This window comes from Petaurus breviceps, unplaced genomic scaffold, assembly GCF_028583685.1.
Source record: "Petaurus breviceps papuanus isolate PSGF00001 unplaced genomic scaffold, PetGlider_PUasm1.0 90763, whole genome shotgun sequence".
Classification (NCBI taxonomy): domain Eukaryota; kingdom Metazoa; phylum Chordata; class Mammalia; order Diprotodontia; family Petauridae; genus Petaurus; species Petaurus breviceps.
This window is the reverse complement of record NW_027187340.1, coordinates 4,889,156-4,913,249: the sequence shown is the minus strand read 5'-3', so window position 1 is coordinate 4,913,249 and position 24,094 is coordinate 4,889,156. Positions and strand designations below refer to the sequence as shown.

Genomic DNA, 24,094 nt, shown 5'->3' with positions numbered 1-24,094 from the left:
TGGAGAGCAATTTGGAACTATGCCCAAAGGGCTATAAAAATGTGTATACCTTTAGACCTAACCATACCACTTCTAGGGCTTTGGGGAGCCCATTTCAATCAACTGAGATCCCAAAGAGATTATAAAAATGGGAAAAGGACAAAATATTTATAGCAGCTCTTTTTGTGGTGGCCAAACTGGAAATTGAGAGGATGCCCATCAACTGGGGAATGGCTGAATAAGTTATGGTATATCAATGTAATGGAATACTGTTGTGCTATAAGAAACGATGAACAGACAGACTTCAGAAAAACCTGGAAAGACTTATATGAACTGATGCTGAGTGAAATGAGCAGAACCAGGAGAACACTGTACATAGTAACAGCCACAGTGTGTGTGCAATGACTGACTCTGATAGACTTATCCCTTCTCGGCAATGCAAGGACTTAAAACAATTCCAAAGGACTCATCATGGAAAATGCCATCCACATCCAGAGAAAGAACTAATGAGTCTACATGCAGGCAAAGCAGACTCTTTTTGTTTTGTTTTTTTTCTCATGGGTTCCCCCTACTTGTTCTGGTTCTTCTATACAAAATGACTAATATGAAAGTATGCTTAATGGGAATATATGTGCAGAGCTTATATCGGATTGCATGCTGTCTTGGAGGGGGGAGAAAATTTAACACTTATGGAAGTGAATGTTGAAAACTAAAAATAAATAAACTTTAAAAAAAGAAAATGAAGGACAAACAACAATGGCTGACAAAGCGAAATTTTTCAAGCACAGGTCTGACCAGGTTACTCCCATATACTAAAAGCTCTAGTGGCTCCCTATTGCCTCCAGGATCAAATATAAATGTCTTTGTTTGGTCTTTAAAACCCTCTGCAATCTGGCTCTAGCTTTCCTTTTCAGGCTTACTTCACTACAATCAACCTATCCTACTTTCTGTTAGTTTGTACATAACATTTTATCTCCCACCTCTTTAACTTTGCACAGGATGTGCCCCACGACTGGTTCACACTCCTTCCTCCTCTACAATATTTAGAATCTCCAAGTTTAGCTCAAGTACCACCTCTTACCTGAGATCATTCCTGATGCCCCTCACTGCTAGTGCTCCCACACCCATTATTCTATTTATTTTCATATATCATTGCATATGTTATTTTCCATGTTCAATATATGCTAATTCAGAATATAACCCTTTATTTTAAATGGTCCTCTATTTCATTTTTTGTCTCAGTATACACAGCCCTGGGCACAATACCTGACATATAAATGTGCTTAATAACTCCTATCAATTGATTGAAATAGGCTCCCCAAATTTGCAATGTCCTTAGAGTATTAAAGGATTTTTTGATAACTGAATATGTAACAATTGAGCTCACAGCCAGATACTCCAGCAGAACTTATTGGGTGGGTGTCCTCTTTATTAATTCAGATTGCAACCCATCTGCACCTGAGCACCGTGTAGGACCCTCTTCTGCACTACCCCCCCCCCCAACAATACTTCACCACAGGTGGTCTGCCCTGTGTGCTGGGACCTTTCTTTACATTCTCTTTCCCTTGGAGGGATAACAGAGCACATGGGCTATCTATCAATCGTCCCTAGTTCTCGATAGGTGACTGGCCCATCTCACTCCCCCCCAACTGCAGTCTCCAGCCCTTCATTTCTCTGATGGCATCTGTCTGGGCTCATACTTCATGAAAATTCTAGTAAGTTTGGGGTTTAGGAGACAGAGACATAAATCGAGGTACTTGTTTGAATATTCGATGTAATGCATATTAAATTACATTCAGGAGGGTATTTATCCTCCTATTAATAACTAGTCAAGTGTCAGACCTTGGCAAGGAAACTGTTCAATAGTCTTTTTTTTAAAGCATTGCTGTCATTATTAATAGGCCAATTCTAAGCATATAGAAGTATGTCAATCAATAAATACCCAGATAGGTATGCACTGAAGAGATTTCCTGCACCTCCCCAATGGAAAGATTTCTATTCAGCAGTTTCATGCTCTCTCAATTTTAAATGAATCCTTATCCATTCATTGTTTGATCACTCTTTAGTATTTATTTGTAATCATCTGAATTACTATTCATACTGCAAATGTTCCTTTGCAATATATGGATTCTTTATTAGTGAAGAAAGGAGAAATACCACATTGCTTATTAAGGAAATCAACTATTGACATTGTCACTGAATTTGGGCCAACACACTGGCAACAAATGAGTTTCTAACATTTCCAAACTGGATTTCTATGCTACACAGATGACAAAGTCCAGTGGTTTAAAAATATATATTTTTAGTACAATTGCTTTACATCTCACACAGTGCTTTCTACATTATAATAATAAAAAACATTTGTTATATTTATATAAACATAAATTATATTTATCAAATAATTCCCCATCAACCCAACTATCCCATTCCCTGCAAAACTCTGATGCATTCTTCTCGTTTCCTCATGTTAATATACTCTGAATGGGGATGGGAGATGGGGTTGGTTCCTTTGATAAGTGCCTGGCCCTCTTGGCTAGCTGCAGCAGCAGTGTGTTCTGGGCATCATTCCACAACAAAATGGGTCTCGTGGGCAAAAAGCTTGTAGCTTTGGCTCCCTGAAGGCTGGAGCCAGGCAGTGGATGCCTCCAAACTGTCAGCTGGAGCATGGTTAGGAAGGCACCAATGATTGTAGCCAACAAGGGATTTCTCCTTTTAAAAATTCCTGGCAGGGCCAGAACCCATCATGGGCCTATTAAGAAGGGCCTGAAACAGGTGTCCTCTTCTTGCGGCTACCCGAATTGGTTTTCCCTGGGGAGTAATAGGAACAGATTGTTTATCATGGTTTACAGATCACTTTGTAAATTGTACTTTAAGAAACAAAAATTCATTTTTCCTTACTTTTTGACAAGCACTCTGCTAAAAGATAGTCTCTGCTCTCAAGGAGTTCATACTCTTAACTGGGAGAAACTATTTGTAAGAGAAAATTTAACCACAGGGAAGAGCCAGGGACTCCTCCTAAGAGTGTCACTTTCAGGGAGATGCTAAGGCCCAGAGGTCCTTGGGTTATATGGGCAGGACGGGCATGGAAAGTCCGCAAGGCAAAAAAGCAATTCAGATGATAAGGCCTAGGGGACTTCAAGAGGCAGTGGCAGGTCATGGTTACATTTCCTGGTCTTCCAATCCACTGGAAGGAATAGAGGCAGTGACTCCCATCTCATGGAAGCCCAATGGGCTATCAAGCCCCCTTGATAACTTCTACTAACTATGTTGGCAGCATTTTATTGACTGCTTCCCTATACCTGATACTGCTAAATATGAAACTAATCCCAAGTTACCTATAACCCACAGCCTCAAAATGCTAAAGATCACCTAATCTATACTCCTCTAGAGAAACTGAGGCCCAGATGACTTGCCCAAGAACTCCCATCTTGATAACATAATCCAAGGTTTTATACTGGTTTTATTAAGAAAAATGCTGTTCTTTTATAACACCAAGCATCTAGGATTGATCATTGTTGATCTACTGTTGGCTTCCCTCCACTCTAAACCGCCTTCCCTGCTCAGCTACCAAAGTAATTTTTCCTAAAGTACAGGTTGGATATATGCGCCCCACTCAATAAACTCTAGTGGTTCCTTAGTACCCCCCAAGAACCCTTGGTTCTTTATTTAAAGTCCTTTAAAACCTAGTACAAATCTGTGGTCATGTAAGCACCATACTAGAGAGTCTGACTTGGCATATCATATCCTTATGTTTCAACCTCCTTTTGGGGGAATAAGACATTTATAATATGCCTCCTTCATGAGGATTTCTAGGCTGGATAAAAGAATGCCCATGGGGGTGGCCAGGTGGCACAGTGAATAGAGCACCAGCCCTGGCGTCAGGAGGACCTGAGTTCAAATCCAGCCTCAGACACTTAACACTTACTAGCTATGTGACCTTGGGCAAGTCACTTAACCCCAATTACCCTGCCCTACCCCCTCCAAAAAAAGAAAAAAATGCCCATAGATACCTTGATTGACAAAAAAAGGCTAACAATGGTCAAGTTTACTAGAAGTCAGGCTGATTTATATATATATATATATATATATATATATATATATATATATGTATGTATGTATGCATGATGGGAGGGAGAGTGCAGTTTATATTTGAACTCATACAGGCATTGTTACTAAATTTAAATTATATGCTCCTACACAGCCCATGAGCCTAGAGCTCTCTTGGCTCCAGTCTATCAGCAGTGAAATAGCTCAGCTCCCCACAGACATCTCTCTACTGCGGCCAAAAGATTAACCCTGTATGGATGGTAACTTATTAACTTTTTAAAACTGCCCTCTTTTTTTAAATCTTTCTTCTCTACCCCCCAAACAGCTCATAAGCCTTTTTGTTCTATTGAGTGAAAAATGCCAACTGTGGACTAACTACCAGCTTCCAAGGAAGTGGCTGAGGAGATAAAGAGTTGGGGGGGGGGGGAGAATAGCGGTTTTGGTTATAAAAAAGTCAGTTGGCTTACCGCCGTGGGCCAGTCTCTCTCATTCATTAAAGGACTTTGGGCCCCCAATCATTTTTCTTCCTGTATTTTTCTGTCTGTCAGGAAATTAGCTAGCAGGTCTGACTAGGGGCCACTGGATATGAAATGGAAGGCTATTGACCAAAGCCTGGGAATTCATGTTTGATTTCAATTGAGCATCCTCATTGGATTCAGTTCTGGTTCAGGATGTGGATAAGAGCCTACGTGGGAAAAGATAGCCGATTTGTGGTTGCTTTACCTGGACTAGGTAGAACCATCAATCTGGAACTGGAGGGACCTCAGAGGTCATCCAACCTCTTCATTTTACAAATGAGGAAACTGAGATCCGAGGAACTTAAGTTAAGCGGCTTGCCTAAGGTCACATAGGTAGTAAACACAGGCTGTAAAAAGGGGCAGAAAAAGTAATTTCTCAATCAAGTGCCTATGGAGAAAAGGTCCCTTCTAGCTCCAACAATTTATAAGTGCATTATATATTACAGATTAGCTCTAGCTACCCAACAAGACAGCTTGGAGACTGAATTCCCAAACCAAACAAGTGCCTAAGTACCCAATGAAGTAGTTAAGATCTAATTTCAGGAGAGATTTAGATATATTTAGCCTTATCTCCTGCCCCATTCCTTTCTGTAGGCTGACTCAATACCCAATTTTAAAACAAATATTTATGTGGCTTTACCATGTGCCAAGCATTTGGCTAAGCCCTTTATAATTATTATTTCATTTGATCCTCAAAACAACCCTTGAAGGTAGGAGCTATTATTATATATATAATATACAATATTATATATAGTTATTATTAAATATATATATATAATATTATATATATTTAAAGATGAGGAAATTGAGGCAGAGAGAGGTTAAGGTACTTGCCCAGGATCACACAGCTAGCAGGTTTCTGAAGTGAGATTTGAACTCAGATCTTCCTGTCTCCAAATCCAAGGCCACTGTACAAACCAACTGTCATTTGATATCTTTCCTCCTTTTGCTCATCTTTCTAATCCCACCACCACTAAGCATGACTTCTTAGGGAAACTGAGGCATAAATAAGAACTGATTACAAAATCACCCCTACACATTCATCAGGTTGAATACTATGTGGTATGAGTGAGAAATCCATTGAAATTCCCCTGACTCCTCTATAAGAACATTCTCAATCACTCCATAATGTTGTCAGTAAAGGGCATCAGTGAAGACAGATGATCTCAGAAAAGTCTGATACTTTATTGCATCTAGGTGTTTTCTCCTTTTTAATACAGTTAGGAGTGTTTAGTTCAGATAACCAAGAAATTAATGGGCAAGTAGGTAGAGGAGTATTTGGCAAACACAAAACCCAGCTCTCCAGAACCTTTACCCAACAAAAACTTGGCCTCAGAAGGAAGCAAGAAACACCTTTGAACAGCCAAAATACACTTCATAAAATTCATGAACTAAAGCCCACCTACTTTACTCAAAGAACTCCTTAGATTCTCATTCAGAACCTATTTATTCTCATTTTATACAGTGATCTAACAGCTTGTCTATTTAGCTTCCAAATTCACAGTAGGTCATAAGTAACAAGTCAGTAGCAAATCTTAGAGGCAGAAAGGTGGTACAATGGGCAGAATGTTTAACCTGGAGTCAAGATCTTGGTTCAAATCCAGCCTCAGGTAGTTACTAACTGTTTGATCCAAGGCAAATTGTTTTTAACCTGCCTGCCTCAGTTTCCTCAACTGCAAAATGGAGATAATAACAGCACCTACCTCCCAAGGTTGGTATGAGAATGAAATGAGATAATATTTGCAAAGTTCTTTACAAACCGTAAAGTACTATGTAAATGCAATATCAGGAGGGAGAAAAGTTGTTATAAGTAGGCCCTGAGATGGCTACAGGAAGGATCTGTAAGACAATAAAGGAGGAGGCAGGAAAAAATGATAAAAATATGACACAAGAATTAAAAACACATATACAGAACAGTTTGGAGCAATGTAATGCAGAGACAGACATTGCTACACATCTCAATACCCCCTAAGGCCATAACTGTCAGCACATTTCACTAGTTAATGTGCATAATGGAGATTCAATCATCAAGAGGAGGTTAAATTATGTTCAGTATACTCTCTTTAAGAAGTCAAGGAAGTATGTAAAATAGTTTTTTCTTTCAATTCAAAGGGTTAATTTTAAAAAATTATTTAGAGCTTAAAGGGGAATTGTTTAGCTATCTGGAAAATGTCACTATCCAGAATAACTTATTCCCAAAGAGTTCCACAGAATTAAATGTTATTAAGGATAGATTGGCATTAATTTTGCATGGAAATCCCCAAATTATAGAACCATATGGTAGCTAAGAACCAAATTTTGGGTATAGGATCATAGAATCACATACTTAGTGTTGGAGGGTATCTCAGAGACCATCTAATCTAATTCCTTTATCTTACAGATGAGAAGACTAAAGCCCAGAGAAGTTAAACAATTTGCCCAAGGTTGCACAGGTAATAGAGATGGAAGCAGTCAGTTAGCCAGGCATTGTGCTAAACACTGGGACTATAAATCCAAGGAAAAAAAAGACACTTCCTGAACTCAAGAGGCTTACATTCTGATAACAGGAATCAGAGTTCAAAGCCAGATCATCTGCCTCCAAAAGTCCATAAAGAATTTATAACTTATACCTCTGGTTGCCATGGAGATACCAATGTCTGCCACTTCCCATGAAGAAAAAGATAAGCGTGCTAAATCTCAGAGAAAAAAAAAATTATCACATGCAAATAGCCTTTCTTGGTGACTGAAATGTTAATATCCTGGATCCAGTGTTCTACCAGGTGCTTCTTGTAGCCTAGAAAACTTCAGGCTAGCAGGGAGCAGAGATGGAGTGCTGAGAGCTTCAGAGATGTGTATATTCTCCAGAGAGACTATGGAGCAGTGAAAGGGGCATTATATTAAGAGTACAGTGTGCTGGTTCTAATCAACTCAACTTACCACATGACATACAGCAATTTGCTGGGACTCAGCTTCTTCATCTGTAATGTGAAGATCTCCTAAGCGGCTTCCAGCTCTAAAATTCTACCATTCTATAACTTGAAACCAGGACATGCCTATCATTCATAGGTACATGTAATGTTAATTGGATTTAAGATCTTCCACACCCATTAATAGGCCTCATGTGGAACCCATTAAGGGAAGCTTCTTCAGGGAGGCTTGCTTGCAGGAAGGCTTTCACACCTTTTGCTAATTTCTAATTAGGCACTGAGTCACGAGGATTGTGATATCTTCTGGCTCTGAGAAGTATATAAATACTCTGAGTTGGTATTTTGCTTTGGGGGCTCCTTATGAGAAGGACCTTGTGATTCCCTGGTCAAGATTCTGAGTGTCTATATGTTCAGAGCTCCCTGACTGCTCAGATGTAAAGGTTCTCTGGATCCAGAGATGTATGTAAAGTTGATTCAGGCAGTCAGAGGCCTGTCTGTTGGTCTTTATTTCTCTGCTTGCATTTTCTCTCTTTGTATTTTCTCTGAAGTTCAGGGTGCTGCCTTTTCCCCTGAACTAGTGAAAATAATTTAAAAAATTGTTGACCCCTTAAACAGCTATTTTTCCTAGTAAAGCAGATAGAAGAACCTGTACTAGCAGCCACCCTGTGTATGCCAGTGTGGTTGCCCCTACAGCACATCATGATTTTAAACTCTGGTTGCCATGGAAATGTGGTGTGAGACATGGCACGTGATGATGTGCTCATACCATTGCTTTCTGTTGCAATAAAACAAATGGAAAATTTGGAGATGGGGGAGCTTGTTGCAAAGAAGAAGGTGGACAAGAGGAGTTAGCCTTTTCCCTTTCCATCCTTCCTGATGGGTCCTCACCAAATTTCAATCCTTTTTTTTCTTTTCCCTGTGAACAGCAGCCAAGAAACTACAAATCCTATTTCTTTTGCAAGAAAAACACAGGTGCAAAGTAAGACCCCTGCTGAAAAGGTTATAGGACTCTAAAAGCAAGCAAATAAATAAAACTCCACCATATGCATATTATAAGGGATTAAATCATAAGCATGGGACTTTAGAGGAAAAGATGTTAATATTTACTTGAACCCTAAAATAGCTTTAATATGGACCCACACCTACCAAAAGTGCCATCTGGAAACATGTATTACTACTCTTTTTCTAATACAAAAGCTCTAGAACATCAAATTGCTGGCCTTGTTCCTCCTTCCAACTAGTTGACCAATCTGATGAAACCTCAGGAGGTCATCTGGTCCAGGCCTTTGTTTCCAGGTAGGCTAACACCAATGTATCTAAGAGAGTAAAGCCCCGACCCCAGAGTCAGGAGGACTGGAGTTCGGTTTCGGCCTCAGATGCTTAACACCCACACAAAAAAAGTAGCCATGTAACCTCCAAAAGGAAAGAGAGAGAGAGAGAGAATTGTATCCTATTTCTAAAGCTCAGTGGGCAGGGCTGGTGTGTGGGTGTGTGTGTGTGTGTGTGTGTGTGTGTGTTGGGGGGGGTTAATGTGAAAATTCTAGAAGCTCTCTAGGCAGTCTTTCCAGTATTTAATCACCCTAACAGTCAAGAGAGCCTTTTCCCTGTCCAAAAAATCTCTCTCTTGTTGCAACTTAAGCTCATTCTCTTTGCTTGGTCCTGTGAGATAGAGAGCAACTAGTCAGAATTCTACTTATAGTAATCTTTCATCGTTTGCAGACTCTTATTAAGTTACTCCTTAGCCTTCTCTTCTCTAGAATAAATAACCTCCAATCATTTTCTTCAGGAAATACTTCCTATCCCTTAATTCATTTTCTCATTTCTCTACTGAGGACTCTCCTCAGTTTCTCCAGTCTTTTTTTTTTTTTGAGTTATAGGCACTAATTAAACATAACATTCTATGACCTATATAAATCATAATGCAAGTCTTCCTGTCTCCAATTCATACTGTACTTGGTTTATCCCATCATATGACTATTTCATATCAATGTTATCTTAGTAACTTGTCATCAACTTGTGACCCACTACTACTTTCAGATCTTTTTCAACTAAACCTATGCCTAATCTCTTGTCTCTTGATCTTTTTGTTATTGTTATACTTCCTTGCCTTTGTCCTTATTTTCCTATCTTTGATGGACTATTTCTCTAGTTACTTTAAATTCTATTACTATCTTCCAAGGTATTAGTAATCCCACCTAATTTCATGTTATCTGCAGATAACATGGCTTTTTTTTTTTTTGGAGGGGGGAGGGCAGGGCAATTGGGGTTAAATGACTTGCCCAATGTCATAGCTAGTAAGTGTTAAGTGTCTGAGGCCAGATTTGAACTGAGGTCCTCCTGACTCCAGGGCTGGTGCTCTATTCACTGTGCCACCTAGCCGCCCCAATCTGCAGACTTGTTGAGTATATTTTTAATCCCTTTAGCCAGGACATTGATTAAATCATTAAATATAAATTACCACAGTACAGATCATAGAAGGGAATATGTTGACTCTATGGGGTTCTCCAGAAGCCGAGGGGAAGATAAAAAAGGAATGACCAATAGCTTTAGGGGTATCAGGAGTTAGTCAACTGAACTGTTGGCTTATATTTGTTTTATATGAATTTCAAGTATTTTTAGTTGGCCATCCCGTATATTTGAGAGGAAAGAGGAGAGTAAGCCTCTTAATGGCAACCTAGAATGAAACAATAAAGAGAAATATTAAGTTTGATATCACAATTTGTTTCAACTTTCAAAAAATTAAGAAAATATCAGTCCATTTTTGGTGAACTTAAGTGGGATCCTATGGCCATGTCTAGGTGATGCCAAAACCAAAGGTACATTATGGAAAGGGAAAACAATCTGTAGGAATGGTTGTTAGGCATCCAGTGCAACAGACAATAAGGTTTTAGGCTTAGCTTTTCAATCTTTGGCCAACTCTTTTGGTGCTCTGGGAACATGGCCAAAAAGCCTATGCAGGGTTATTTTTATCTACAAATTACAGGCATGTACTAAATATGATCAAAGTGATGTTTGGATTTAGCCTGTGGGGTGAGATAGAGAAAGCCACTTCTCTTGAGATATACTTAGCCCTAATTTCAGTAGGGCTTCAGTGGTTCTTAGGAAGATAGGTTCACAGAAATGAAAGAGGCAAGGAAAAGACTAAGATGTCAGCATTTACTGGGAGGTGAGGGGACAGTGAGGGTGGAAAGAAAAGCACTGAAATATAGAAAATATCACACCTTCTTCCAAGGCCTTGGGAGATGAATTATCTCACTGAAGCCATAGGTTCAGGAAGCCCAGAAGGACCTTGGCGGCAGCACCCTCATTTAACAGATAAGGAAATAGATCCAAAGAGTGGCTTCCACAAGCTCATATTCATAGTAAGTGGCTGAGATGAAATTCAAGCCCAGGTCTTCTGACTCTAAATCCTATCTTCTTTCACCACTATCAATGAAGAAAGGAGTTTTTTGTTTGTTCCCTTTTTAAATAATTGATGTACACAATGACAAATTTTAGCCCCTGAGAATGGATAATAAAACACACCTCTTTCCTCTCAGTAGAGAAGAGTGGGATTGTGGGTACAGAGTGTTGCATACTCTGACACATTGCCAATTTGTTATTACTTAACTGTTTTTCTTTGTTACAAAGGATAGAAGGTATATTGGGGGAGGAGAGGGAAAGAAGTATAAATAACGCTGTTGTAAAGACAAAAGACATCGACAAAGCTTTTTAAAAAATGTTGTTCATTTATGAAAACACAGTCCAGACTCTAGTGAAGGAAGAAATTATCCTCATCCAAAAATAATAATGTAAAGAAAATCAATGAAAGCTTCACTTCTCTACATAAGGCACTATGGAGAAATGTTAAAGTCTCATTCCAACTTCCCATACATTCCTTCATGGATTTGCCTGAAGGGTACATGATTTCTAAATCAGAAATGAGAGTGCAGAAATGATCTTCTCCCAAGGCTTTTGTTCCCCAGTATCAATCAGGAAGAATATTAATGAGACATTTTGGCACATACCATTTCTCCCTCAACCAATGTCAGAAATCCAACTTCACTTTTCTGAGGCAATTGTTCATGGCAATGCTTGTGAAATAAAAAATGTAATTCATCTCTAGACAATAACTAATTATTACTGATTACGAAGAAATAAGTCAACAAAGATATTTTCCTGTTTACATTCTTATCAGACTGTATCAGAACCATCTGTGTTTTCAAGTTGGGTTGTTTTTTTTTTCTTTTTATCCCAAGGGATAAATATTTCACATTGTTCCCTGAATATATGCATGCAAAAATGCCATTTGATGCACTGCTTGCAAAGCTATAGCTAAGATGGGCGGGTGAGGAAAACATCCATTACCTTCTAGTTAAAATAAAAATTAAGAGAGACAGCCTGGGATAGTGACTAAAGAGTGAAACCTACAGTCAGGGAGAAGTGGGCTCAGGTTCTGTCTCAGATACATCCTGGTGGTGTGACCCTGGGCAAATTATCGAACATCTTGGTGCCAATGGCAGCTCTTTAAAAATATAAATCGGCAGAACTGCTGCCAATCAGGGGAGGGAGTTTTCACACTAGGAGTTCCTTACACTGATGAACTCAACAGGTCCAGATACAAAAAGAAAATCAACTAAGCTCTTTGCTGAATACACTATCATATAAAATACAACTTATCCCAAACCTCAGATTATTTTCTCTCTTATAAGCATGCATCATGGGCCTTTATAACAATAGTAACCCCATACTAACAAAGATAATAGGCACTGTGTTAATGAGAGAAATATTCTACTCCTGAATGCCTAATCACAAGTGACATTTTTCTATTCCTAAAAGTTACTTACCCATCACCAGGCCCCTGTGAAACAAAGAATAAATAATATCCCTTCTTCACAGAGGAGAATTACCCCATGGTCTAAAAAGCAGAAATGGTGAATTTTCAACCTGACTGTGATACTTAGTGAATTTGCTACATGGCTTGGGGCAAGTAATTAACCTCTCTGTCTCAGTTACTTCATCTGTAAAATAGGGATAAAGATGTTACACAGGTGTGATGCCTAGACTAATTAGTATAATTATCATTACAGATGAGGAAATGAGGTTGGGAAGCTGATGTCAAATCTCACATTAGTACTCCAGAGTCCTTCCTTTAGCTTTCTCTTCTATGAGATCATTTTTCAGAGGTCTAGAGAAGAAATGACAGAAGCCACATTTTGTGGCTGGGGACCGAATGCCCATAAAATGGATTGTATTAACCACACTGTTTCACATCCCTAATGAACCATCTTTTTGGGAACTGGCTTGTTGTTCATCAGTCATCTTGGTGTCTAACTAGATCCATACCTATAAATAACATTTAGGTCTTAACACTGGAGTTGGGGTGCAAGCAGAGACACTGGGTACCGAGCTGGTCTTTGCTGCTAAGCCAGTTCTCTGCTTCATCTAGCCTGTGTTAAGCCCATTGTTATGAATATGTACAAACCTTTGTCTGCTTCAGAATCATATACAAATAAAAGGCTAAGAAACAGGAATCAAACTCGAACCTGATACTAAAGGAAAACCGAAGGCAACTAAGATACTCTGGATTTGGTGTTGATGTATCACAAAATAACATTTATTCTGATTTTTCTTTTTTGAAACTGTCTCCCCATCTTGACCAGACTGTTAGTACAATGGTTATTCATGGACCTGATCCCATTGCATGGAAGCTTTGACCTGCTTTATTTCTGACCCAAGCTGATCAGGCCCTCCATCAGGCAAGCTGGCACTCTTATTCCATCGTGTGGCCTTGTCACATTGGTGGTAGTTTTGGTGAGGACAATCCAATTGACTTAGGCTACTGCAGCTCAGAACTCCAGAGGTCAAGAGATCCACCAGCTCCAACCTCCCCAGTAGAAGGAATTACAGGCATATGCCACTATACCTGGCCAATTATTTCTTTCTGCTTATCTGCTCTGCTGGAGAACTAACATCTTAAACGTTACTCCTGTCCTAGACCATTAGAGGCTTTGAGGTAACTGGATGCCAACTGCAGTTCAGGAGAAAGGCTCTAAAGGGAGTCCACTGCACCTGAATGAAGACCAGTCCAATTCAACATTTATTAACCACTTACAATGTGCCAGGCACTGTACCAGGAGCTGAGGAGACAAAGATGAACAATAATCCTTGCCCACATGCTTGCAATCTAATGGGGAAAAGAAGATACACACTCATATACACAAAATGAGTGGGCAGCTAAGTGATACAGTGGGTATGTGCTGGGCTTTGACTCAGGAAGACCTAAGTTCAAATCCTGCCTCAGATTCTTACTAGCTGTGTGACTACAGGCATGTCACTTAAACTCCCTTAGACACAGTTTCCCCATCTGTAAAATGAGAGGTTTGAGATCCATAGCCTATAACATCCTTCCAGATCTAAACCTATGATTCTTTGATCTATGAACTTGAAGGATGCAAAGAAAGAACTAAAAGAAATTTGAGAAGGGAAAGATTTTCTGGGAGAAGTCAGGGGATGCTTAAAGGAAAAAGGTACATATGGAACTGAATCTTTAAAGAAGAGAAAGACTTCAAATGAGGCAGAAATGTGGGAGGAGTCTGTTCTGGGAATCAAGGAAATTCTGTGTACAAAGGGCTGGGGCAGCAAGACAAAATTAGAGAATAGTGTGCTGTGCAATATGGTTGGAATATGAAGTCAGGATAGGAAGTCAAATAAAACAATAACCCCAGAAAGGTAGTTTGAAGGATCTGAATGATAACTAAGATTTTTAATTTTATCCTATGGGTAACAGGGAGTCAGCAAATATTTTTGAGTCTGGGAGTGACATTTTCAAGCCCATGAATTAAAAAAAATAATTTTGTTAGAATGACCTGGATTGTAGAGACACTAGACACAAGAAGACCAGCAAAGGAAGACCACTGATGTTTTCAAGATGAGTGAGGAAGCAATGAAAATATGGGGGGAGAGGTCACAAAGATCTGAATTAGGATAGTGGGGGTGATGCTCAATGGAAGAAAAAGAAGCTGAGGAAGAGGAGAAAGAGTAGTGAGAGAAAAGAGGCAAGTCTCAAACAGGTTTTTTGAATAAAAATGTTCTTATAGGTTCTCTTTGTTTATACTCTGAGGTCTAACAGGATGGGAATATAGCTTTCACGTTTATAGGAAATGTGACAGCATAGGGAGGAATATTTTAAAAGAACAAGAACTTGAAAAAGGACTTTTCAGGTCTTGTAGAAGCAATGAAGCACAAGGTAGAGTTTGTGACTAAGAGTAAAGTACACAGACAAAATGGCCTGTATATTAATCACCTGAATCCAGTAGTTAACACAACGGTTTCCAGTTAACATAATGGTTTCTAGATCCCTTAGTTCAAGGAAATGTGGCTTCTCCGTCACAGAATTCCTGATGTGATTCAGTTACAAGTTCAAAGCAAAACCAAAGAAGTAGCTCAATTCATTGAAAAGAGAATTGGCTTGGGAGTCAGAGGATCTGGGTTCAAATCCTGACTGCCACTTATGACCTGTGTGACCTTGGAAAAGTCATTTCTCTTAGCTTCAGTTTCCTCATCTATAAAATGAAGAGATTGTACCAGATAACCTCTAAGGCCCATTCCAGTTCCATGTCTTGACTCTTGGAATCAACAGACATCTCAGATTGAAATCTCAGACAGAAGTTACTCATTTCTATAACCATTCCCACACCTCTCTGAAGACATAAGCCTGAATGTTGAATGCTCACTCTCCTGGCCCTTTGCTCCTTCTATTCTTTCCTCCAAAGTCTTGGACAACAACTTCCAAGTCGTCCCATCAAAGCTCTTGTCATTCCCATACTCACTTCTGCCCATCGCACAAAAAAACATAACAAGGAGTCCTCTAAGTCAGAGCTGAAACTGCTAACACAACTTCTCGTACTCCATTAAACCTGATTAGAAATCCCTCCGTGATTAACATTCATCTCACCGGATCGTGCTTGAAGGTTAACATCCAGGCTCTCCTGAGAGGGGGGAGGATGAGTGTATTTATTCAATGAAGACTGGAATAGGGGCCCCAATAAGGAGTAAATTCCACCCTTGGTCCACTAGAGGGTAGCTTCAGTCGAGCTCAACTGGAGTATTTTCAAGGCAGATTAAACCTCTCTGTCTTGCTTGCCTGCTCTTTAGTTGGTGAGAGGAAGCTGCATTAGTATTCATTGCTCTCCAAAGCTCACCCTCTGCCGGTTTTAATTTCAAATAAAGCCACTGCACAAATGCCAAAAGTCAGTATCGACCAGGTCATATCATGGGGGGAAAAAATCAGCCTGTGATGATAGACTGCCTAAAATAACATCCAGCCTCTGTGTGTGTGTGCAACTACATATAATCACATTAAAAAAAAATGTACACTGAGGGAGATAAATACATACAGTCCATATTAACAGATCCTAAACTGGAATCCCTCATCTATTATTGAGAAGCATCCTTGTGCAGCAGACAGTAGTAGGGAGTGGGCGCATTATAGGGGAAAGCATCTACATTATATATAATGCATAAAGAAATCTACACAGTCTTTGGCATGCCAGATGTTTCCGATCATGACACTGAGTTATTCATGAAACCATGGAAGACATTTTGCAGCAAACACCCTACCTGGTTGATTTTTTAGCCCACTAGAGTGGCCTACCCACGTATGGTGACTTCTATAATTTAAAAAGCAGGCAAGAATTTAACACGTTGAACCTCCCTCCCTCCCTGCTTTCCCTCTCCCCCCTCCCCACCCAATCAAAACCTTTCTTGTCCTGAGAAGGAAGAAAGAGGGAGGAAATGACCTTATTTGGGTATGCTGTGCATAGGGGAGAGCACAAAATAATCTGTTTTTTCTCTCCATGATATTGCTCAGTGTAGCAAACCCATTTGCTTGTTACAGTAGAGTAAATGGGGTGTTTAATTTGGGATTCAATGTAGTCTGGAGTCAAGGTGCAGCAGTTTTATTACAGAAATACAATTTTATTGGAGGCTGAAGATTTAATTTCCACCTTACGTATGGAGCCATAAATGGACCACCTATTCTGCGTTATGCACAGCATTTGATGTATGAAATCCACTCTCTAATTTTGGATTTTGAAAAAGTAGAAGAGTCGTATTAGAAGTATTTTCAGATAATTCAACATTTCCACTGCAAACACCACTCTCAGGAAGCCATTTAAAAGGCAACATTTTTCTGTTTCTCTGGCATGGGTTAAAAAACAAAATCAAACAAATAACAACCTCCCCCCCCCCCCCACCTATCTATTTATATATATAACCCCCCAACTATCTCTTTGGTATCTATCTGAGCCTTTTTCAACATCCTCAGTAGAACTATTTCGAGCTTTGTGACCTACAAATGAGCTTCTGGTCTCGGGGCCCATGTTTTCTTTGTTTAATTGTGTTTATTGAATAGCAGTCCAAACTAAGAGTGAGATGTTTACGTTGCACGAACAATTTATGTCCCATTGTTGAATTTCATAGCCCAAGATTTTGGTGGCATTGCATCCTGTCCGGGTTGTGTTCTGATGTCTACTCAGCCTGGCATATTTGAAAATACTGTCTTTATCAAGGACCTGTGTGGGGATGAGCTAACATTATTTGTAGAGACATTGCTAATGCATATGAAGTCTGACCTGGAAAAATCATCTGAGGTTAGCAAGGTAGTACAGACGTTGCAATCTAAATGCCAGAGATTGTTTTATTTAATTTTCTCCCTGTGTAGCCACGGCAGAGCAAATACTGAAAGGGATGCTTCGCTGTTCTCTTTGTAGCTGCATTAATGAGAATCTTTGCTTTACCAACATTGAATATCGTCTGTTTACCACCAGGTGGCGCCCGTTGTTTATGGACATCTGTCCATTTCCTTTTCCCTAAGATGCTGCCAGATAAATAAAGCCAGAACTAAAATTGTGTTGCAGACAAGGAGTTTAACACCCACAGATCAAAAAAGTAAGGCTTTTGCCTGCATTGGTACAATAAACCTTGGTTTAAGAGCCTTGTTGCTACTAGATTTAATAGCTTACACATTTTCCTATTTACAACCTCTGCACACCAAATAGCTGAAAATAATATTGTTGTGTGTGCCATAAACAGTGTTTCTGCAGATCTATTTTATGGAGTGCAACTGTACCTATCATCTCAAATGTTTGGCAACTGCAACTGATAACACAAAACCTGCAATGTGTTGGGGAGCCTCAGTTTTCTCCAGTCTCAGAACTGCATACCTGACTGAAAATAAATCGTTTCTGTTCAGACAAAAGAAAGTGGTGATTCAGCCATTGGTTATCAGAGTCCATTTTGAATTCCCTTAAAATTCCATTAAATCCAACATTTGGGGTTCAGATGAGGATGAGACAAGGTTAGCCTCAAGTTTGCTATTAATGGTGCACTTCGGGATAGTGTGTCTGCTAAATCAGACTATATACATCATTCACTTATTTTCTCATTTTGTTTTTTTTTTAAATAATTTTAACTAAATGATTTGCCCATGAATAAAAGGTCACGGCCTTAAAAAAAAATTCCTAGTTTACATGTAAAAATTTCTGCAGAAGAAGCTAACCCATACTATCTTGTCAATGACCTCAACCTTGATCTAAAGAGACAGAAGAAATTTTCAGAAAAATATTCTGAAGAAATATATTCATGTTGTCTTTGCTAACTTGATCTCAGATCCCTTCTTAAGACTGTGTATTAACTATGAATATGGGACAACTACAAATATATCAGGCATACATGGATCCACTATGGCATTATCTGACTGCAAGATGTTACTGACTGCATTTTTAATGACAAGTCAAGATCCCCTGAACCAATGCATCAAAAATACAGGTTATGGATCTGGGAAGCCCTCGGGTATACAAAGGTTGGGGTAAGCCCTGTAATTGGTCCCAGAGATCGACCTAAACCTGAGAAGCCCTAGCTTTTCTGTCAGCAGGAGGACAGGTTCTGTGTTCAGAGGCTGAACGGGAATGAGCCCTCATGAAACAAAATACTGGTAACCACCATTTTGCTGTCCGCCCACACAGCAATAAAATGGTGGTTGGTACAGAAAAGAGCTAAGACATTCTGCATGGTATAGTGGCCTTAGGAATTAAGCTCATTTCTAATCTAAATTCCTTATAAACTTTTTTTTAATGTTATCAAGGGCAGTAGATTGTCAACTTAAAAAGACAAAGAAACACATGACAAGGCCAATTGTGTGGAATCTGAGGAAATCCTTGGTTAAAAATTAATACTTGAACAGGGGTAGAAAGCATATTAAGTAAAAACTAAACAAAACAAAATAGGTTGAGAAAAAATGTTCTGTTTTATTTTGTTTTGTTTTAAGGTGCTTGATATATAATGCATAATACTAAGGTGTTAAGTTCCTTTAAGGGTTTCATTACTTGCCACACAATATGCAGGTTTGGGGAAAATTAGAATCCTTGGTGCTTTGGTTCAAAAGCATTATAAAAAGAAGAGGCAATTTTCATGCCTTCCTCACACCTGAGAATCATGTAGCCTCGCTGTTTCCAACCAAACCAAAACAAAAGAACAAATGTTTTTCCCTCCCTCTTCTACTCCTCTTGCTCTCATTTTTAATCCTCTAAAATGCTGCCTTGGCTCTTTCTGAGTGTGGAAATTTTCATTTTCCCCCAGTGCTCTCTGCCTCAGACAGACTCCTTAGGGATGGAGTGAGGAGTTAACCAACTGCACATGGGAAATGAGAATTTCCGCGGTTAGGAAAACTGCAGTCTTCAGTGATTTTCTGTACGCAGTGGAAGCCTCCAATGGTCATATTTTCTTTTAAACAGAGCAACTTTTCTTGTGCACACAAGGACTTAAATATGTGAATATGCAAAGAACCTAGAATCTCTCACAAATTGTATTTGACCTCTTGGTAAAGAGTTTCTCTATTTCCAAGTTCATGATAAGGAGGTTGGGGGTGGGGCGGGGTGGAGGGTGGAGAGACAGAGAAAAGGATCAAGCTTTCCCTCCTCTAGACAAACTTAAAGAAAAGCTGCTGTCTGTGAACTGGAAACAATCCTGAAAGCTGCCTATGCTGGTTATGTAATATGGGACACAGACCACCAGGGGCTGAACTGAATCCACTAATACTTTTCATAAGATCATTTGCTGGTCTTAAACCAGGTGTCAAAAAGGAAAGATGTCAGACTGACTTGATACTTGATAATCACATATACCTTCACTTCTGTGCTTTTTTTTTCCCCTTAAAATTAAACAGCCACTCAAAAAATGTTTTACAATTTAAAATGTCACCAAGGCAAAATATATACTTTCACAGACATAAGGAAAAAAACAATGGATCATTTTGTGGTTGTCATCAACGGTGCTTTCCAATAAAATGCTAAAACTCTCCTGCGAACAATGCAATCTGAATTTGAGGCTAAGGAGAGGCTATTAAATTGAATTTCCCCCTGTAGTACCTTATAAGATACAATTCATTTATTTGTCTCAAAATTCCGATCTTAAATCAAAATTTGCCTCCATCTAAGATGAGTGGGTTGTAAGGCTGTCTGTGCACTGCATTGTTCAGCGTTCTTGACCCTGTGCTGACAATTATCAGGGAAAAAAACATGCTCTTTTTAATAGCTGCTTTACAGTTTTGGAAATATAGCTTTGTCTTGACATGCACTGATATTTGTTGGACTCCATAACTTAAATAAAACCAGTTTGCTACCCTAAAAAATCCAGGCTTTTGACTGATAAATAAATATATTGTGTCAATAACTCGAAATCAGATAATAGAAAGGCGATTATATGATTACGGGTCCCAAAATTAAAGTCTATGTTTCCAATTGGTGTTATATCCTGTCCTGAGTCTATGAGGTTTAAATCACAGGCAGCCACATTAACCTGGGAAGGGAACATAATAATATCTTCTTTCATCCACTGTGTGTGTTTTTAATGCTCACCCACAATTTTTGTTTGAAGAAAAAACTTCCAGGAAAAGACAACAGGAAACAGTAAACATGGCGACACCATGAAAATAATTTTCTGATGCACTATTTCTGTCAGTGTTCAAAGAGTAAGTTGTATAGGCTGGAAAGGAAACTTCTGTATCATTAAATCCCATGCAGGCTAAAACAGCCACCCTTTCAGCAAAATGGATGCACCCCCACCCCCTTCTTAATCTCATAAATCTTATTTCAAACTAGGCTAAAGCCTGGGATTGACTGCCTCTCACATTAATGGCTTGAAACTGTTGTGCATCACAGTTCTACGTTCAAAGGGAATCAGGAGTATTTAAAAACAACTTCTGGTGCAGAGATGCAATTATAACTGACAGCCAGATGTCTGGCCTGTCTGCCACAACAAGCCAAGCAAGCTTGCAAATGGTCTCAAGACCTTTGGATCTAAACACTGAGTCCAAGTGAATGATATACGTATAAACAACAATACCACAAATCATCAGCACCAACTTTAAAAGTTGCTATTGCTGATAAAGATTTCAGATGTCAAGAGATGGCCAAATCAACCCTCCTCAGCCTCCCCCCTCCCTTGTGCCAAACACAAAGCTTGTCAGTGGATGCAGGCCCAGTGGGAGATGTTTTTACACCCACTGCCAAAAGTTAAGCCTTTAATATGCTTAAAGGTTTAGATGTTCGTGGTAAAATAAAATCCTATGAGAAGGACTTTATATATACTATATAGTGATCTGAATAATTTAGTTAACTGTATACAGCAAGTAGCCGTCCTCAATATAGGATTATTTTTGGAATGAATTTAAAGGCTCACACTGAAATCCAAAGGAGAAAAACATGTTTTCAGCGCTAGGTCAAATGATAATCTGCTTGGAATTTATTATTTTTGAACATATAAATCAGAGCCAAATTCAGTTCTTAAAATCAGTTACTGAGTATTTTTAACCTAACTATACACTTTGCTCCATTGATGAATTTCACGTAAATTTCTTATCTGGTCTTGAAATGTCTCCATGTCTCACTCCATGCCTTTGGAGAGACATATAGACAGAGACTAATCCATTCCTATTCACATTCCAGACTCACAGGCGTAGGCACAGAAACCAAAGACTTGACATACAATTGTGGTGATTTTTGTAAATCTATACAAACTGCACCCATATGAGTTCAGAATTTTGAAGGGAGTGGAGGGGAGAGGAATCTGTAAATTCTTTTTCATTTTAATATTCCCTCTATTTTGTGGAATGCCTTTTACTTTTAAAAAAGAAAAATGAATACAAAATAATTTTACTGTATCCAACATATTTAATACTATCCATAGTATTATTATATATGTATATATATATGTACCCATTATACATATATATATTTATATAAAATCAGTGCCATTTCTAACATCCATTCTATTTTGTGGTGCATTTTAAAGTCCATAAATATTTCTCAAGTAAATTCCTATTCAAAAATCTCTTAAATTATTTTTTCTTGCTTGGATGTTTTTTAATCTTTTTCTCTTTATGTCTCTGTCTTTCTGTCTGCCTCTGAATCTTGTCTTTTTTTTCTGTCTCTTTCTCTCTCTGCATCTCTCTCTTTCTTTTACAAATAGACTTTTTTGTTGCATTCATTCCTTGAACTTACAGTTCACATTTTCTGTAGTTCTATCTCTATTACAAAAGCCCCACGAGTTCTTCAAGTTTCCTAATTCTAATTTTAAATCCAGAAACCCTCGATGTGGCCCCACATTCACAAGAAACCTGCCAGTAACCATCTCTTCTTTTCCCATAAGAGTCTGGCGATACAGTTGTACAGCCAAGGAGACAGCCAGAAGACATGAATACCTTGTGCATTTTTCCGAAGGAAACATTACCAGAAAATGCTCTGAACAGGCAGGAACAGCAGGGGTGAAAGAAGTGGTCAAGTCATTTGCACTACCTTAACAAGCCCTAATTAAATATCTTGTTTAAAAAAAAAAGGAAGAAAAGGAAAAAAAAATGGCCCAAAGAAGGCTGAATACAATAGCTTCTTACAGATGCTTCAGGAAATAGCAAGGTCACTCAGACACAGGTCAGTCATTAAGAAGTGGTGCCCCAAAGTCTCCTACAGCTGCTAGTAACTAGAGGTGCTGTTGTTCACCCTCTGGAAGACATGGTCAGACTCTCCCCCTAATGGGGCACCATTTATTACTTTTTCCCTTCTTTTCTAAGGGGAAGTAGACTTGTTGAGTTCTTCAGTGGTTTGTTACAAGGTCCAATCAATGAAATATTACTCAAGCGTTAACAGCCTTGACATTTTCTTCAAAACACAGAAATATCCCTGGGAATGAGAAGACCTCCTTTCTGTATAAATTATCCCATGGGTATCCCCCCCCCAACCTTCCCCCACTATTTAATTGATTTATATTGATCTTTGGTTTACAATGGACTAAACACATCTTCTCATTTAGCCTCCCAACAACTATGCAAGGCAGAAGCTATTATTAGCCTCATCTGATAAAGGAGGAAACTGAGGCTCAGAGAGTTTCATTGACTTACCCAAAGTCTCATAGATAGCAAGTGTCTGAGGTGAGAGTCATAGGATCATAGATTTAGAGCTGAAAGATTCCTGAGAGGCCATTTTACAGATGAGGAAAAGAATTTCACAGTAGCTCCATATGAATATATTTATTTATCTAGACATAGGAAAAATAGTCTGGGGTCAAAGGAAAGTTGGGTCCTTTTCTTCTTACCACTAATAGGTAAATAAAAAACTAAAATTTGTTGATTTTTAAAAATTGTTTGTTTTTAAAGAGATCTAAAGGCAAGTTTCATTTAAGTCTTCAAATAATTTGGTTTGAGTCTGCTTTAGAGGAAGCATCTAGCTGTCCCTCCCTCAGTTCATTCTTACAGGCCTTCCTGATAATCTCATTGGTAATAAAATAACAATAATAATAAACATTAATAAGTAAATACTATTTGTCAAGCAATACTCTAAACATGTTACAATTATTATCTCATTTGATTATCACTACCACCTTGGGAGGTAGATGCTATCATTATCCCCATTTTACAGATGAGAAAACTGAAGCCTAGAGAGGTTAAGTGACTTATGCAGGGTTACACAGCTAGAAAGTACCTGAAGGCTGAATTCGAACTCAGTTCTTCCAGTCTCTAAACCCAGAACTCTATCTACTATGCCACCTAACTGCTTCTATCACAGTGGTTGTTTTCTTAGAGGTCTGCTTCCCTCTTCTAGATGTAAAGAATTACCTAAAGGTTTTGTATTTTTGGCCCTCTAATTCACCCTCAGGCACACCAATAAAATTACATTTCACACTAATGCTAAATGTCTGATCCTCAATCGAGGGAGTGAGATTTGAACTTAGGTCCTCTGATTCTGGAGCCAGAACTCTTTTCCCTCTGCCTTCAGAAGAGACAATACAGGTTCGTACATGCTTTCCTTGAAACAGCATCTAAAGCTGGGAAGTTTGAAATAATTGGCCAGTTAAGTCAATCCCTGTTAGGGAAAAGACCTACCTACCACCACAGTTCAATAAGAAGCCATCAACTCATTTGACAGCAAAAGCATGAAATTATTGTAACTCTTTTTTTTTTTTTAAGTTTTACAGTAGATAGTTTACCATCATTTTGAAAAACAGTTTTCAACTCTTGGCAATATTTCATGAAATCCTACTCATCCACCTACCCTGGAAAAGAGAGAGAGAGAGACAGAGAGACAGAGAGAGAGAGAGACAGAGAGAGAGAGA

At 38.8% G+C, this 24,094-nt stretch overlaps 1 long non-coding RNA gene across 1 annotated transcript in view; it reads right to left on the bottom strand.

Moving 5' to 3' along the window:
- Positions 1–2,261: 2,261 nt before the first annotated feature.
- Positions 2,262–24,094, bottom strand: part of LOC138146531 (uncharacterized) — a 32,369-nt gene continuing 10,536 nt past the window's right edge. Inside the window, exons 4-5 of the long non-coding RNA XR_011164515.1 lie at positions 4,750–4,891; positions 2,262–2,787 (exon numbers count right to left, since the gene is read on the bottom strand). This is a non-coding gene — a long non-coding RNA (uncharacterized lncRNA). The remainder of the gene's footprint in view (positions 2,788–4,749; positions 4,892–24,094) is intronic.